The sequence below is a fragment of the Pogona vitticeps genome, chromosome 2 (genome assembly GCF_051106095.1).
Source record: "Pogona vitticeps strain Pit_001003342236 chromosome 2, PviZW2.1, whole genome shotgun sequence".
Classification (NCBI taxonomy): Eukaryota; Metazoa; Chordata; class Lepidosauria; order Squamata; family Agamidae; genus Pogona; species Pogona vitticeps.
Genome location: NC_135784.1, coordinates 249,791,076 through 249,807,835, shown reverse-complemented (window position 1 = coordinate 249,807,835; position 16,760 = coordinate 249,791,076). Strand labels below are relative to the sequence as shown.

The 16,760-nt window shown below is 42.3% G+C and overlaps 1 protein-coding gene across 2 annotated transcripts in view; it reads right to left on the bottom strand.

Annotated features, from left to right (window-relative positions):
* Window positions 1-12,652, bottom strand: part of C2H5orf63 (chromosome 2 C5orf63 homolog) — a 31,795-nt gene extending 19,143 nt beyond the window's left edge. Inside the window, exon 1 of one of the 2 annotated variants that reach the window (XM_020790646.3) lies at window positions 12,541-12,652. The gene's annotated coding sequence lies outside the window, so the exon portion shown is untranslated. Of the gene's footprint in view, window positions 1-12,408 lie in introns of both variants that reach the window. The other variant, XM_020790643.3, reaches the window with a different exon arrangement.
* Window positions 12,653-16,760: the final 4,108 nt, after the last annotated feature.

Here is a 16,760-nt window from a genome sequence, read left to right as displayed (position 1 = left end):
TTTTTAACCGATAGGTTTTTAATGGTTTTTAACTGCTACGGGGAGAATTGCATTAGCAATCACAGAGCATAACTGCTCCATATTTTATCTGAAGCTCTCCAGTTTGCAGTTAGGCTAGCAAGAAACCCTGCTGGAAACAGTGGGGCTTCCACACTCTTGAGCAATGGGCAGAATAAAGACATGCGCATGTGCAATGGGCCATGGTGCCCATGGGGGAAAAATAACCAGGATTTTGGCAGTTCTGTTTTGATATAACTAACTTAATCGTGTTTTAATATTGTCTCTTTAAAACTGTGATTGCTTTAAAATTATGCCATAAGTGACACTGGGTCCCAGAGTATTACAGAAGAACATTCCCTAGCCAAGCCAGGAGGCTGTTGTAGGAAGATTTCAGTCAATAGAAAGTGGGCTTTTTTCTTTTTGCCAGCTGAAAATGACCATGTGGGAGCTGATCACCTTGTAGTCCAAGGATGTACACCAAAAGAGATAATTAGGTGAGACTGCAATAATTTAGAGGTACATGCTTGCAGACATCCAGAAACCGCTGGACTATTCAGTCTCCCTCAACGCATGGCAACTTTATTATCTAATTTTTTTAATCTCCAGCTGCTACTTTCCCAGCAAGTAAAAAAGCTTGGAAGAATACCAGAGATCCTGAAAACTTAAAATTAGGACCATGATAAACCCACCCAAGTTTTAAAAACTCATAGTTTTTCGAAACTAGCTAATACATACCTAAAATACCTGATGAATTCCCACATGGCCCAAATAGCGAGGTTTTGTACAGGATGCATTATAAGGGAATGAGACATTGGCACAAATCTTCTTTTTAGCACCACTAAAATTTATTTTAAATTAGTTAAATGCCTCTGATCTCTCTCTTTTAGGTTCTGAGGCTGCCTAGTGCTTTCTTTTGCCCTGGGAAAGCCTTTGGGAGCAAGGTAGAGGTGTGTGTGTGTGTGTGTGTGTGTGTGTGTGTGTGTGTGTGTGTGTGTGTGTGTGTGTGTGTGTTTTGTTTGACAACCATTTCTGTTGGATCACCACTAAAGGTCCCAATACTGGTGGCAGTGATCTGGAAGCTATTTTTGGTGATTAAAGGCTCTCCCCACCTAGTCCAAAGCACCCAAAATCTTTCCTGGGGCAAAGGAGAGCACTAGGGAGCCTCAGAACCAGAAACCATCTCTCTCTCTCTCTCTCTCTCTCTCTCTCTCTCTCTGTGTATGTGTATGTGTGCGTGTGTGTGTGTGTGTGTGTGTGTCTGTGAGAGAGAAAATTTAATTAATTTAACATAAATTTTAGCACAAGTTAACGACATCATCAACTTATTCCACACAAACACAATTTGAGCCATTCTGTTCTCAGCACCAACCTAAGTCAACTCTAAAGGGAGGAATACAAGATGCACACATAAAATGACACACAGAAACACACACTCATCGGGAAAAGTACTGCATGCCCATTGTTAATGAATTATTTTTAAATACTTAATTTTTTCATATGTTAAATAAGAACTATCATAAACTTGCAAAAGAATGCAGTGAGTGTAAAACATGAGTGTAAAACATGAGTCCAGCAAGCAGACCATCTTGCAACAATTACAAAACCTTCAAGGAAATTGAAAGCTAAAAGAACACCAAGATAATTAAAGAATACAGACCTATCTGGATACATCTGCCACACCGGGCAGTCCTACATTTCATGCTGATAGATGTGTCACTCTATATTTGGCTGTCTGAACTGCTGTAAAACTATCCTCGTTAGCATGGAAGATGTCAAGAATCCACTATGCCATGGAAAAAAGATAATCAGTATCAGACTGATCTGTCACAAACTCCGTTGAGCTATTTTATCCATAATTAGGAGCTCAAAACCTTGCAAACCATCTGTCTTCCCCACTTAGTTACCACTTTAATTTATAATGCCATGGGATGTTACCCCGTCCGATCACTTAGGACACTTTTCATTCAAAGAGTTAAACAGAATTGTTTGCAGATAATGCAGCTGAAGGGACGTGGTGGTGCTGCGGGTTAAACCGCAGAAGCCTCTGTGCTGCAAGGTCAGAAGACCTACCATCGTAAGATTGAATCCATGCAATGGAGTGAGCTCCCGTTGCTTGTCCCAGCTCCTGCCAAGCTAGCACTTCGAAAGCATGTAAATGCAAGAATGCAAGTAGATAAATAGGTACCACCACGGTGGGAAGGTAACAGTGTTCCGTGTCTAGTCATGCTGGCCACATGACCATGGAAACTGTCAATGGACAAACGCTGACTCTACAGCTTGGAGACGGGGATGAGCACCACACCCTAGAGTCAGACATGACTGGAACCTTTACCTTTAATGCAGCTATGACTCTTTTAATGGTTGAAATCCTGTTGCTTAGCATAGTAAGACACAGCTGGATCTATTGAACCAGTGGGGATTTGGTGAGTAGCTGTAACATACTATGTTAAGCAACAGGATTTCAGACACTTCCTATAAAATATGATTACCTAATTCCAACATTAGTACAACATATATTCCTTTACTTCCCTGTTTTTAGTTCCTAGAGCTGCCCGCAAATCAACTCCATAGGGTTTACCAGTCTCCAAAACAAGTTTCTGGGGTGCAGGAAAGACTGGAGTAGGAATGAAGATTTCTCCACTCTCACTTCTGCTACATCCTGTTCTACCAATACCATAGCCAGAGTTAGGTTTAGAACCCTATAATTCAAAACTGCTACACAAACCAAGCTTTAGTTTACTTCCGTGATACATATTATTAATTTCAAAGATGGGCAGTTATCATTCTCCTTATTCTTCCAACATCTTGTGACCCCTTTACACATTAATCTGTTGAACCTCTTCCATGAACGGAGGGCTTTCTTCCATACACATATATACAGGAAGAATATATTACCTTCCTCCACAAGCCACATGTTTGCCTGCAGGCCACATCCCATCTTGTTCTGGAGAAACCTTCCCTTACATAAACTGCCATTTGACTTCAGTAACCAATAGATCATACAGTGGTGCCCCGCATAGCGACGTTAATCCATTCCAGATTAATCGTCGCTATGCAGAAACATCGCTAAACGGAACGGAAAAAGCCATATGTTCCTATGGCTCCCAAACTCACCGTTGAGCGAAGTTCCTCCATAGCGCCGCCATTTTCGCGCCCTTGGTAAGAGAGGGCAGGGTGCGAAAACACTTGCGGCGCCAATTTTAGGCACCTGGCGGGCATTTTGGAACCGCCAATCAGCTGTTTAAAAAATATCGCAATGCGAAGATCGGTAAGCGAAAAGCTTACCGATCATCGCAATGCGATGTTTTACCCATAAAAACATCACAATGCGATCGCATTAGCGATCTAAAAAACTAGATCACTATGCGGATTCGTCGTTAAATGGTGCACTCGTTATGCGAGGCACCACTGTAAGTCAATGGATTTAGGATTTAAGCAAGAGTTCCTCCTTTTAACTGCACATCTCTCAAGATCAAAAAAAGACAATTGACAGCCAGTAACATTTTGGTACATAGTGGAAGTGAAGACCAGATTTTAAGGAACTAGATTTTATGAACAGAGTGCGTGGAGAACTATGAGTGGAGGCTTGGAACATTGTACAAGAGGCAGCAACAAAAACCATCCAAAAGAAAAAGAAATGCAAAAAAGCAAAGTGGCTGCCCAACGAGGCCTTACAAATAGCAGAGAGGAGAAGGGAAACAAAATGCAAGGGAGATAGGGAAAGTTACAGAAAATTGAATGCTGACTTCTAAAGACTAGCAAGAAGAGACAAAAGGGCCTTCTTAAATGAACAGTGCAAAGATATAGAGGAAAATAATAGAAAGAGAAAAACCAGAGATCTCTTCAAGAGAATTAGAGATATGAAAGGAACATTTTGTGCAAAGATGGACATGATAAAGGACAAAAATGGTAGAGGCCTAACAGAAGCAGAAGACATCAAGAAAAGGTGGCAAGAATACACAATTATACCAGAAAGATCTAGATGTCCCGGACAATCCAGATAGTGTGGCTGGTGACCTTGAGCCAGACATCCTGGAGAGTGAAGTCAAGTGGGCCTTAGAAAACATGGCTAACAACAAAGCCAGTGGAGGTGATGACATTCCAGTTGAACTATTTAAAATCTTGAAAGATGACACTGTTAAGGTGCTACATTCAATATACCAGCAAGTTTGGAAAACTCCATAGTGGCCAGAGGATTGGAAAAAATCAGTCTACATCCCAATCCCAAAGAAGGGCAGTGCCAAAGAGTGCTCCAACTACCGTACAATTGCACTCATCTCACACGCTAGCAAAGTTATGCCCAAATCTTCCAAGGCAAGCTTCAGCAGTATGTGGACCAAGAACTCCCAGAAGTACAAGCTGGATTCCGAAGGGGCAGAGGAACTAGAGACCAAATTGCTAACATGTGCTGGATTATGGAGAAAGCCAGACAGTTCCAGAAAAAACATCTACTTCTGCTTCATTGACTACGCAAAAGCCTTTCACTGTGTGGACCACAACAAACTATGGCAAGTTCTTAAAGAAGTGGGAGTGCCTGACATCTGTCTTCTGAGAAATCTGTATGTGGGACAGGAAGCAAGTTAGAACTGGATATGGAACAACTAATTGGTTCAAAATTGGAAAAGGAGTACAACAAGGCTGTATATTGTCTCCCTGCTTTTTAAAATTATATGCAGACTATATCATGCGAAAGGCAGGACCGGATGAATATCAAACTGAAATTAAGATTGCCGGAAGAAATATCAACAGCCTCAGATATGCAGATAATACCACTCTGATGGCAGAAAGTGAGGAGGACTTAACCTCTTAATGATGGTGAAAGAGGAGAGCGCCAAAAATGGTCTGAATCTCAACATAAAAAAAACTAGGATCATGGCCTCTGATTCCATAACCTCCTCGCAAATAGAAGATATGGTGATTGATTTTACTTTCCTGGGCTCCATGATCACTGCAGATGGTGAAAGTAGCGACGAAATTAAAAGATGCCTGCTTCTTGGGAGGAAAGCGATGACAAACCTCAACAGCATCTTAAAAAGCAGAGATATCACCTTGCCAACAAAGGTCCACATAGTCAAAGCTATGGTTTTTTCAGTAGTGGAGTATGAAAATGAGAGCTGGACCATAAAGAAGGCTGACCACCGAAGAAATGATGCTTTTGAATTCTGGTTGTAGAGGAGACTCGAGTGTCCCCTGGACTGCAAAGAGAACAAACCTATCCATTTTGAAGGAAATCAAGCCTGAGTGCTCACTGGAAGGAGAGATCCTGAAGCTGAGGCTCCAATATTTGGCCATCTCATGTGAAGAGAAGACTCCCTGATGTTGGCAAAGTGTGAAGGAACGAGGAGAAGGGGAGGACAGAGGTTGAGATGGTTGGACAGTGTCATCGAAGCCAACAACATGAATCTGACCAAACTCTGGGAGGCAGTGGAAGACAGGAGGGCCTGGCGTGCTCTGGTCCATGGGCTCACGAAGAGTCAGACATGACTAAGTGACTGAACAGCAACAACAAAAGCTCTGACTCCTTCTTGGAAGGAAAGCGATGACAAACCTAGACAGCATCTTAAAAAGCAGAGACATCACCTTGCCAACAAAAGTCCGAATAGTCAAAGCTATGGTTTTTCCAATAGCAATGTATGGAAGTGAGAGGTGGACCATAAAGAAAGCTGACCACCGAAGAATTGATGCTTTTGAATTGTGGTGCTGGAGGAGGCTCTTGAGAGTCCCCTGGACTGCAAGGAGAACAAACCTATCCATTCTGAAGGAAATCAACATGCGGGCTCACTGGAAGGACAGATCCTGAAGCTGAGGATCCAATACTTTGGCCATCTCATGAGAAGAGAAGATTCCCTGGAAAAGACCCTGATGTTAGGAAAGTGTGAAGTCAGGAGGAGAAGGGGATGACAGAGAATGAGATAGTTGGACAGTGTCATTGAAGCTGCCAGCATGAATTTGACCAAACTCCAGGAGGCAGTGGAAGACAGGAAGGCCTGGCGTGCTTTGGTCCATGGGGTCACAACTTAACGACTAAACAACAACAACAAACATGTTGGTGATGTGTTTCAATGAAAGCAAGGATGGCCTCCAAACTAGAGTGAGAAGACTCTTACTTTTGTTCTCTCACAAGGAAGGACAAGGGGCAAGTAAGGTTTTTTGTATATGTGTTGCAAGACATTAGTCTGTGGGGAAGTGGCTCTGAAAAGGAGGCAGAGAGCTGACTTTGCTCTATGCGGGAAATGATGTGGCGCAATGGCTTGTCTAGAAATCGGATGGGAAACAAAGCTGTTGAAATATGAATCCTCATCAGAGGTAGGGGAAGTTATTTTCTTGCAATATATAAAAGTAGATTATTCCAGCTGGGGTTTTTTCCCCATGGGATTGTAGCCTAAAAATCTCTCATCTTCACCTTCATCTCATCTCCCCTCTTTGATTCACAACTTATCTATATGTGTAAATAAATCCTGTTATCTCTGTAATGCCATAAATTCTCCAGTGACCTCCTCCTAAAGAAACTGAATCCTGGGTGAAAATTCTCATTGCTCAGAAAAGGGATGCTTGTGCATAGCACTCCCTCTCCTTATGTTGTTTGGCAGTTGCTCCTAAAGTAGAAGCCAGTTAATTCAGTCATCCAGGTCTAACCACTGTTCCTGTCTTTACATTCCCTGTATTTTTTCCTCAGCATTCAGGGCAGACTTAAACTCATATTCTGAGGCCAGAAACAGATGAGCTTTGCAAATTAAAGCAGATCCAACCATCCTTCAGTCTTGTCTGATGCCTACAAATTTTGCAAATTAGCTTACTTTTATTTGGTGGTTGGTCATTGGGTAGCAAACAAAAGGCAAACACAGCACCTGTGAACAATGTTCTCTGGAGCAATAACATTTTTATCAGCTTCTATCCTCCCCACACCAACATTCCCTTGGAAATTACCTTCTATCTGTTCCTTCTCCTGGCAATTCTTCCAAACAGACCATACTTTCTTCGTCAGTCTTCTTCTAATTGTACTCTCATGAACTTTTAACATTTAACATGGTGTGAGGGTTCGAATTTTACCTCCTCTGGTTTCAACAGAGACACTGGGGACACTCGTGTTGGAAAATCATAAGTATGTTTTACTGGAACATGTTAACAGCAAGTCCATATGCTCAAACTCAACTTCGGCATTGTCTCTTGTCACCAACGGGTCCCACGAGGGCATTCAAACATCTTTATTAAAGTTACAGTTTAAGTCGTTCCAAGGTCACTTCAAAAACGGGTTACTGCTTTCCATCTCAGCAGCCTGTCTCAGGGTTTAATAACGGGGTGGTCTCCTCATCTTGCCCCAACTCGTAAGGGTCTTCCTCTCCTTGAAGAGGGGCCCACAGTCCATCAGGTATCCCCTCCTCTAGGCTTCCTCCAGACACCATAACTGACAATATTTTTCCTCCCTTTCTACCGCCTCCTTCTCTTCCCTGAGCCACTTGTGCCACTCTCTGGCTTCTGACTCACCCCAGTAGGAAGGACGCAGTGGCAGTCCTCTTCTCCGCCTGTAATCAGCTTCTTCCCTAAGGACCTGTACCTTCTCCCATTTTCCGGTCCATCAGTCCTCTACCCATATCATTTCCCAACCTCCTGGTATTATGTCCACCTCCGCTTTTATAGCTCCCATTCATGCCTCCAAGACGGACCTCCCTCTTTCTCCTCTTCCCGCCAACTCACTCCCTGTCTGAGTGAGACACTGTCATCTTTGACAGTTCCCGCTGTAATTCCTGGGTATCAACTCCCCATTGTTTAGTCTCGAGGGGTGGTGCAGGCAGCTCTGTCTGTGCCTCTTGTTCCTTTTTGAGGGAGGATGACAGTCTGGTGAGAACCTCTACCCTCTCACCTCGCGTCTCACACATGGTAACAGAGGCCTGTAGAGTCTGAGATGTAACTCTTGGTTTTTTTGTAATTTCTCTGAGCATTGCATGGTCTGAACGGGGTGATTTGCTTGGATGTCCACTTCTGGGAAGATTGGCAACTATCTTGAATGTTTCCCACTTGTGATTAATCTTCCTCACTCTAGAATGATGGACTTTAAATGGTTTGGAAATGGCCTTATAACCCTTCCCAGAGTGATGGGCAGCAACAATTGTTTCTTGATGATCGTTGTTGATGTTTTTCCTCCTTAGCATTGTGTTAAAACACACCTGAATGCTCTGAGCCAGCAAACTGCTAAATCTTCAGCTTTTATAGTGGTTGTCACACTTGCTGATGACCAATCAAGGGCATTTGGTTAGCAGCACCTGGCTGCTACTTAGTCTCTTAATTTCTATGGAAGCAGTAAGGGTGTATACATAGTTTTTCACATATGGCTTCTCCATTTTGGCTTTACAGTATTTCTGTAAAATAAATCATGACATTCAAAGAGGGTGTACTTTCTTTTTCACATGACTGTAGCCATTTATCCTACATAACAGTTCCAAAGCAAAGTAGTTAATCAGAATTAAGATCATGGTCATGGTGGCAGGTCAGGGAGTAATCCTTCATATCGTTATAGAAGAAATGAAAACTACCCCCTCTAACCTGCTGTTCACCCTGGAAGAGAAACTTCCAATAGCAACAGGTATTAATAGCCCTATTCTATGCTCCAAATTCTGATCATGACTGTTAGTGAGAAAAAAACACTACATTAAATTCATTTAATGGCACATCTAGTTTCATCCTTGGCACACCCACTCGGCAGTGAGCTATAATGAAAACCATTTTTGGTAGCAATCTTACATCTGATCGTGCAGTGCCCTCTTAAAGAGCCTCGTGGTGCAGTGGTTAAACCACTGTACTGCAGCCAAAACTGTGCTCATGACCTGGGGTTCAATCCCAGGTAGCCGGCTCAAGACTGACTCAGCCTTCTATCCTTCCGAGGTCGGTAAAATGAGTACCCAGTTCACTGGGGGGGGGGGGGAATGTGTAGCCTGCATAATTAACTTGTAAACTGCCCAGAGAGGGCTTGAAGCACTATGGGGCGGTATATAAGCAGCAATCTTTTTGCTTTTAATATAACACACAAACACGTCTAAACCACGACACATGCAATATGACACCTTAACACCATATGTGTGGCAAAACATTCTTTTTACAAATTGCAGGAAAGGAGATTACAGCTAGAAAGAACTCTAGGAATGCTTGTTTGACAGTGCAACATATTAACTCTGAAGGTAGCAGATGTTCTTTTGACAAATATCCTTATATGCATATACAGTGGTGCCTCGCTTAACGGGCGCCTCTTTTAACAACGAATCCGCATAGCGATTACGTTTTTGCAATCGCAAAAGCGATCGCATTGTGATGTTTTTAATTGTAAAACATCGCTTTGCAATGATCGGTAAGCAGTTTCGCTTACCAATTTTTGCATACCGATGTTTTTAGAACAGCTAATCGGCGGTTCCAAAATGGCCGCTGGGTTAAAAAAAAGACCGCCCGCTGTGTTTTCACGCCCATTCCTCACTTATCGGGCAGCGAAAAAGGCGGCCGTATGGAGGATTTTCGCATAATGGTGAGTTTTTCGTCCATAGGAACGCATTAAACGGGTTTTAATGCATTCCTATGGCCTTTTTTCCCCGCATAGCGACGAATCCGTATAGAGACGATTTTTCCGGAACGAATTATCGTCACTATGCGGGGCACCACTGTATTTTCTATCTAAGGCAGAGTTCTGGACCCTTGGCCTATCAGCTGCTTTAGATCAACACTCCAATATTCTGTATTTGCGAAGGCTTTCACGGCCGGGATCTAATGGTTGTTGTGGGTTTTTCGGGCTCTTTGGCTGTGTTCTGAAGCTTGTTCTTCCTAACGTTTCGCCAGTCTCTGTGGCCGACCCATTCGAGCCATCCGAGTTGAGTTTGTTTACTAATAAATCTGATTCAGTTAGAAAAGAAGAAGAGCCTCCTGTCCTTTTTCCCGCGCTGTCATTGGAACCGCCCATGGCAGAACCAACACGTATTCACAGTCGGAAAGTGATGTCTCTGCTTTTTAAGATGCTATTGAGGTTTGTTATCGTTTTCCTCCCAAGAAGCAGGAGTCTTTTAATGTTGTGGCTGCTGTCACCATCTGCAATGATCATGGAACCCAAGAAGGTAAAATCAGTCACTGCCTCCATATCTTCCCCTTCTATTTGCCAGGAGGTGATGTGACCAGTTGCCACGATCTTAGGTTTTTTTTGATGCTGAGCTTCAGACCATTTTTGATGCTCTCCACTTTCACCCTTATTAAGAGGTTCTTTAAATCGTGCTCACTTTCTGCCATCAGAGTGGTATCATCTGCATATCTGAGTTTCTTGATATTTCTTCCGACAATCTTAATTCCAGTTTGGGATTCATCCGGTTCTGTCTTTCGCATGATGTATTCTCCATATAATTCAAATAAGCAGGGGGACAGTATACAGCCTTGTCATACTCCTTTCCCAATTTTGAACCAATCACTTGCTCCATATCCAGTTCTAACTATTGCTTCCTGTCCCACATATAGATTTCTTAGGAGATAGATAAGGTGGTCAAGCACTACCATTTCTTTAAGAACTTGTCATAATTTGCTGTGGTCCACACAGTCCAAGGCTTTTGCATAGTCAATGAAGCAGAAGTAGATCTTTTTCTGGAACTCTTTGGCTTTCTCCATAATCCAGCGCATGTTAGCAATTTGGTCTCTAGTTCCTCTGCCCATTCGAAATCCAGCTTGTACTTTTCAGAGTTCTTGGTCCACATACTGCTGAAATCTGCCTTGGAGGATTTTGAGCATAACCTTGCTAGTGTGTGAAATGAGTGCAATTGTATGGTAGTTGGAGCATTCGTTGGCACTAAGCTTCTTTGGCATTGGAATGCAGACTGATCTTTTCCAATCCTCTGGCCACTGTGGAGTTTTCCAAACTTACTGGCATATTGAGTGTAGCACCTTAACAGCGTCATCTTTTAAGATTTTAAATAGTTCAACTGGAATGCCATCACCTCTACTGGTCTTGTTGTTAACTGTACGGGACTTGGAGCAGTCTTTGGCACTGCCCTTCTTTGGGATTGGGATGTAGATTGATCATTTTCAATCCTCTAGCAGTAATTGGCAAACCTGACTAGAAGATTCCAAAAGCTGTCATCCCCAAAAGTAATTTTCCCCACGTGTATGGTTAATAATGACGGGAGGAAAGAATTACTCAATTTCCAAAAATCACCACCAGTGGTAACATCATCCTTGCAAGAGATGTTTTCAAAAATTAGAAACTCCTCCCGCTGTCCTTCAACCCACTACAAAAGCGATCCCATGGAAGCAATCCCTGGGACCTTCAGAGAGGAAATTAGAAATTTTTGATTTCTGCAAAGCTATCACAACTGATGATGATTTCAGCCAGTAGGTCTTATATCTAAGTTAACCACATAACTGAATTTTAAAACAGGTAGCCACATTGGCCTGTGCTGGCATATCAGGCAAACCAAAATAATAATAATAATAAAAAAGAAGACAAAAATATTAAAAATTAACTGACTGTATTTTAATGTGAGCTTCTGTGGAAAACTCCACTTCTTCAGACGAGAGTGGGACCACATGGCGAATTGAATCGTTTAACAGTAAAACTGCCAATAACTGGTAAAATGACCTGAGGACCTCTGGAGCTCTTTTCAAGCCTGTATGTCTACGATCTTCAATTTTCTAATCAAATGTTCTTAAGAAAACTTACTGTGGCAAATGGTTGACACAGGGCTGAGATATACTGTATCTATAATACAGTTACAGTACAGTGCCAACGAGGTATATTTATAGTACTGTTTCCAGAGACCTGGCAATGTTAGTTTACTGTAGACTTAAAGCAGTGCAACTATAAATGTTTATAGCACGATAGATTTCTTAAGGTTGCGGAACACTCTTGTGGCCTACGTTGCCTCTGGCTTTTCGTAGAAACTAGGGGCTGCTATTGCAAAAACTTGATTTGTTCTCAAAGAATTTGCGGAAGCTTCTGATTTAGTGATAAAACAGTGTAATTCTCTAGTTATAAACCAGACCCTTTTGCTGAAATCATCTTCAGCTGCGGTTTGTTTCAGGAAAGAGTGTCTTTTTTTCCCTACAGACACACGACCACGTTGTGCTTTTTTTTTTTTTTTTACTTCAATGTTTCTCAGAAATGCGATATCCTGCAATGACCTCATCATCACGCGCCCAGGTTTGCAAATACAAAAAGAAAAAAAGAAAAGGGTAGGGTCCGACAGATACCGAGGTACTGTATCTACAAACCGAACCACCCCCCAGCCCCATCAAACCCCGTGCCTGGCGTATAAATGCCCTTCCTGATCGCCTGTGTTGCGTGGGAATGGCACGTTAAGGCCGGGCGATTTCCAATTTTCTTAGCTATCGATCGTCAGACGTTGCTGCTTCGCCGAGCAATGAAAGAATCTCGCTTCTCGGCACACTGACCTCAAGGCTCCCGCTCCCTCCTTCACTGGCCGCCGCAGCAAAGGGCGATGATCCCCCCCCTTGCAGCCCAACAGCTTCGATTCGAGACCCCGAAGCGAGCGCTTCACGGCGAGAGGTCGCTTAGAGCGATACCTTTTCTCTTTGTTCTCTCTGCAGCCCGACGGCTGTGGAGCCATAGAGCTAGGCAAACTGAAGGGTTGGTTAGGCACCGGCGATTTCCGGTGCGCGTTAGGATGTTTACTGTATTTCCCTCTTCCCGGACGAAGCCGGCCTCTCCCACACGGCCTTTTCCTTGTCCTGCCAAGTGAAAAGGAGCCCGAGCTGAAGGGAAAGTATCAATTCTGGGGGCGCTTCGGCTCGCTTGAACCTTTGCTGCAAGCAGCCTGGGGGGGGGGGGGTGTTGCTGGATCGGGTCCTTTGTCGTCTCGGTGCAAAGCTCACAACAACCCTCGAGACGCAATAGGAAGCCACACACAGGCGAGGAAACGTGTGCCTGAGGTCCCTTGCAGCTGTTGACAGCACTAGGTAGAAATCCTGCTTTTTGTGCCAACTGCCAGGGCTTCTTAGAAGTCACCACTGCAAACCTCAGGAAATACTTTTTTAAACTCAATGGAAGTGAACCCTGTCCGTATGCAAGGAAAAACAAAGAAGAGGTCTGTGGGCGTCAAACTTTTAGCAAGGAAGAACGGATGAGGCCCTGGATATAGAAATACTCTTTTAGGTCTTGGGCATTTTTAAAATAGATTTTTTTTTTCATTTTTAAAATGTATGTATTTTTCAGCCACCCAGCTTTATTCTGGTGGCTCTCCAGTTCAAAGATCCCTTCTGGGTGTGCCTCTGAGCATGTGGGAGTGCACACATGAGCACTGAAGAGCACACCCCCCTCGTAATCACAATATGTTATACTGGCCCTTTGGAACAGAAAATCTAACACATTTAATAGGAGCTGTTTGTCAAGCTCCTAGGTTCCTAAATAGGAATGTTAGATATTATAATGCAGCTCCATGGGCTAGAGATGATGGTGCTTAAGAAGAGCAGAGACATTTATCAATCATTGATAGATTTTTCCACACCAATTGCATTCCTAGAGTCTGATAATGAGTTTCAGTACAGTTACACCTTCTCCTCTTGCTATATTTATTTACTGTATTGTTAACAACTGACTTAATTGTCCAAATTGCCCACTGATAAAAAAAGGAAAGAAATCCCCACAATTTGCCAAAAAGAACTGCATGCAAAATTCTACCCCAAGAAATCTCAATATTTCATTTGAAGTCACAGAAATTCAAATACCTGCCATACAACATATGCACAAAACCCCTTAAAATTACCCAACAGTAGAAGCAGGTGTTTTGTTAGCGCAAGTACATGGAAATTTAGCAGAGTGACTTCAGGTCCAGGTGGTAAAATGACTCACGCACATACAAGCAGCTTCTCCAGCACCAGACATGTATTTACAGGAGTATTTACAGAAGTGCAAACCAACAGCATGATGCTCATCAGGAAAAGAAGAATACATCATCTATACAGAGTCCACATATATACATTTGTACATCTGGCTGTGTCCAATCATATTACACATTGCATCATCCAAGAGCCAGCCCTCCTGAGTCACCATGACTCAGCATTTGAACACACCTGTTTATTATGGCTGCTCATTAAGACACTTGTACTGCTCAGGTCTGTAAATTTACTTTGACATGTTTTAACCTCCTGTAACTGGCAATTTGATGAAACACTGCATTATGAGGAATTTGGCTGGATGGCAACTGCTGTTGAAGTGAAAGTGTGTAAGATTTACTTTTTGTAGAAATCTGCATACCAAAAAGAAATAGGGTGGCAGCAGACTAATGGCCTTCTGTTTATTGGACAATTTATGCCGGAGTATGGGAAGTTTCATCTGCCCACTAGTGTTGTCCTATTAAATATTCCAAATCTGTCATCAAACTACAAATCCTAGGATCCTATAGAGTGAAGCCAAGACTAATGAAGTGGAATCAGAGTGAGAGCATTCACAAGGACTTGAGTGTAAAAAATAAAAACAACAACAACATGGGGAGTTCTTCAGCAAGTGTCTTTAGTTGAAGAACTGCCCATGTTGGTGTGTGTAGCTAATCTGTCATTCCTTCATAAATGAGTTTGCTGTAGGAAAGAAAGGTGGAAGGAATAGAAGTGTGCATGGGGGAAACTTTCACGTTTAATTATTTATTTATTTCATTTGTTTCTGGTTCTTTTGGAGGGGTGCATTGTTCAGTTTTAGTCATCTGGGTGCTGCTCCTTTTGTTAATCATGCAAGGGACTAGCTCTTTCAAAAAAATTTACTTCACTCTTCCAAAAACCCCAAGAACCCTTCAGGTACAAAAAAAAAAAAAAAAAAAAAAAAAAAGGAGGGGGGAGAGACAAGCAACAGAGAATCAATTCAAAAATCCCAAAGAAACTTTAAAATCTGTTTAAAAAATAACAACACAGCAAGTAAATTAACCAAATAGCAGTGTGAGTGGACCTTTGCATCCCCTTCCATGATGACAAAGAGAGTAGTTGCTGGAACAGCTCTTTCAGATTTCCATTTCTCCAATGAAGGGCCAACAGAGCTAAAACCCTTTAATGCGCCAGTTCACAGGTGAACTTTGGACTGGGAATCCCATCCTTACTGTCATGGAGGTGGAGAGCTCACTTTTGCAGTCAGGGGAATCCTTGCCTGTCCCACACACAGTTTTTAAAAATCACTGACAGGGACCCCAGACACACACGCACAAGAGAAAAAAAGGGGAAATACCAGCGATGTCTTCTTTTCTTGAGTCTACCACCAGCAAGCGGCAGCAGGCAGAAATAAAAGATCTAGGAAAGGAAAGGTGATGGAGAGGGGAATATCCAAGAAATTGGGAGGGGGGGTCAATAAAATAATCCCAAGGTGACGGGTGGCAGCAGCAAACACAATATTTAAAAATGGGCATATTTTGTAAAAAAATAACAGCCCAAAAAGCAAAGGGGATCCACAGGCCCAGACAGAGAGCACAATCAAGATGGAGGGCACCATGGAGCCCAGCAACACATAGATCCCACCCATGAGAAGGAGTGACTTAAAAAACATTATTTACTGGGTTTCAACCAATCCAAGTTCTTGCACAACTCCAAATTCTCTGTCCCCTACTCCTGCATGTTCTGGTCGGCTGCTAACAGCAGTCCTCATTGCTCTATTGGATTAAACCTTCCTGGGTTATTTGATAGACAAGAAGTGAAGAAAGGGTAAATTTGAAAAGGAAACAAAAAATATCCTCTTTTTTTGTTAAAAGAAAACATTTGGTTTTCACAGGCTGTGAAACAAAAAGTGGAAACAAAAGCGAGAGCATATTTTGTAGTTTTCTCCATTTGTATTAACCTAAAAGTCTCATTGCTAATGGGAAATACAGAAGGGTGATCATATAGATGTATGTAAAATTATGCGAATGTAGTAGGATGGCTGCAAAATAAAAGCCTCATCTGGAAGCATACCAAGGGAAATGCAGGTGACACAACTTAATTTTTACCACATACAGAAGTAATCTGTTGGTTGTTTTTTTAGTTTTTGCTGTTTTTTGCATACAAAGAAACAACTGCATAAAGAAACATACTGTACTGCCATGCCTGTCCGTAAGCTAGAGAAGAAATGTTGGAGAACACACAGGGCCATCAGGATACTGTGAAGCACAGCTGGGATGTGACTACAGTTTTTACAGCCATTTAAATAATACAACAGATACTTAGGAACAAATGATTCTTTGGGCCACATGCAGGCCTTTGCTTCATTGCATATTAGAACCACAAAACATTATCACAGTTTGATAATCCTCATGTTTCAGAAAGAGACATTTATGGACCAATAATAATTAAATAAAGCATACTCTTAATTAAACACAAATACAGAAGCTTGGCTGAAATAAGGATTATTTTAACAGTTCCCTGACAGTAATTACAGCTGATTCTATACAAGGGTGCTTGCCTGTCTTTGTGAGCCTTCCTTTACATTTTTGCCCAATGGGACGCAGCCACCTAGCTATGACAGGAGGGTGATAATTCAGTTCCACCACAATACCAACATGGTTTGGAAATCAGATATCAGATGTTTCGTCTGTTGGTGCCTCTTCACTTTTTTCCACATTTAATTTAAAATTCAGTTACTCAACCGAAAATGTACAGTATTTATTTTCTAGGTCCTACTTGTCTGTCAGTGCAGATTTATCTGTATTGATCTTCTCAGCATCAGACTGTTTCTTTATCCCCGTTAAGCCCTGTTCTCTACCTCCATTTTGCATCTTAGCATCTTCCTGTCTTCCCCCCCCCTTATCACCTTCTTACCACAGAGTCATTAGATC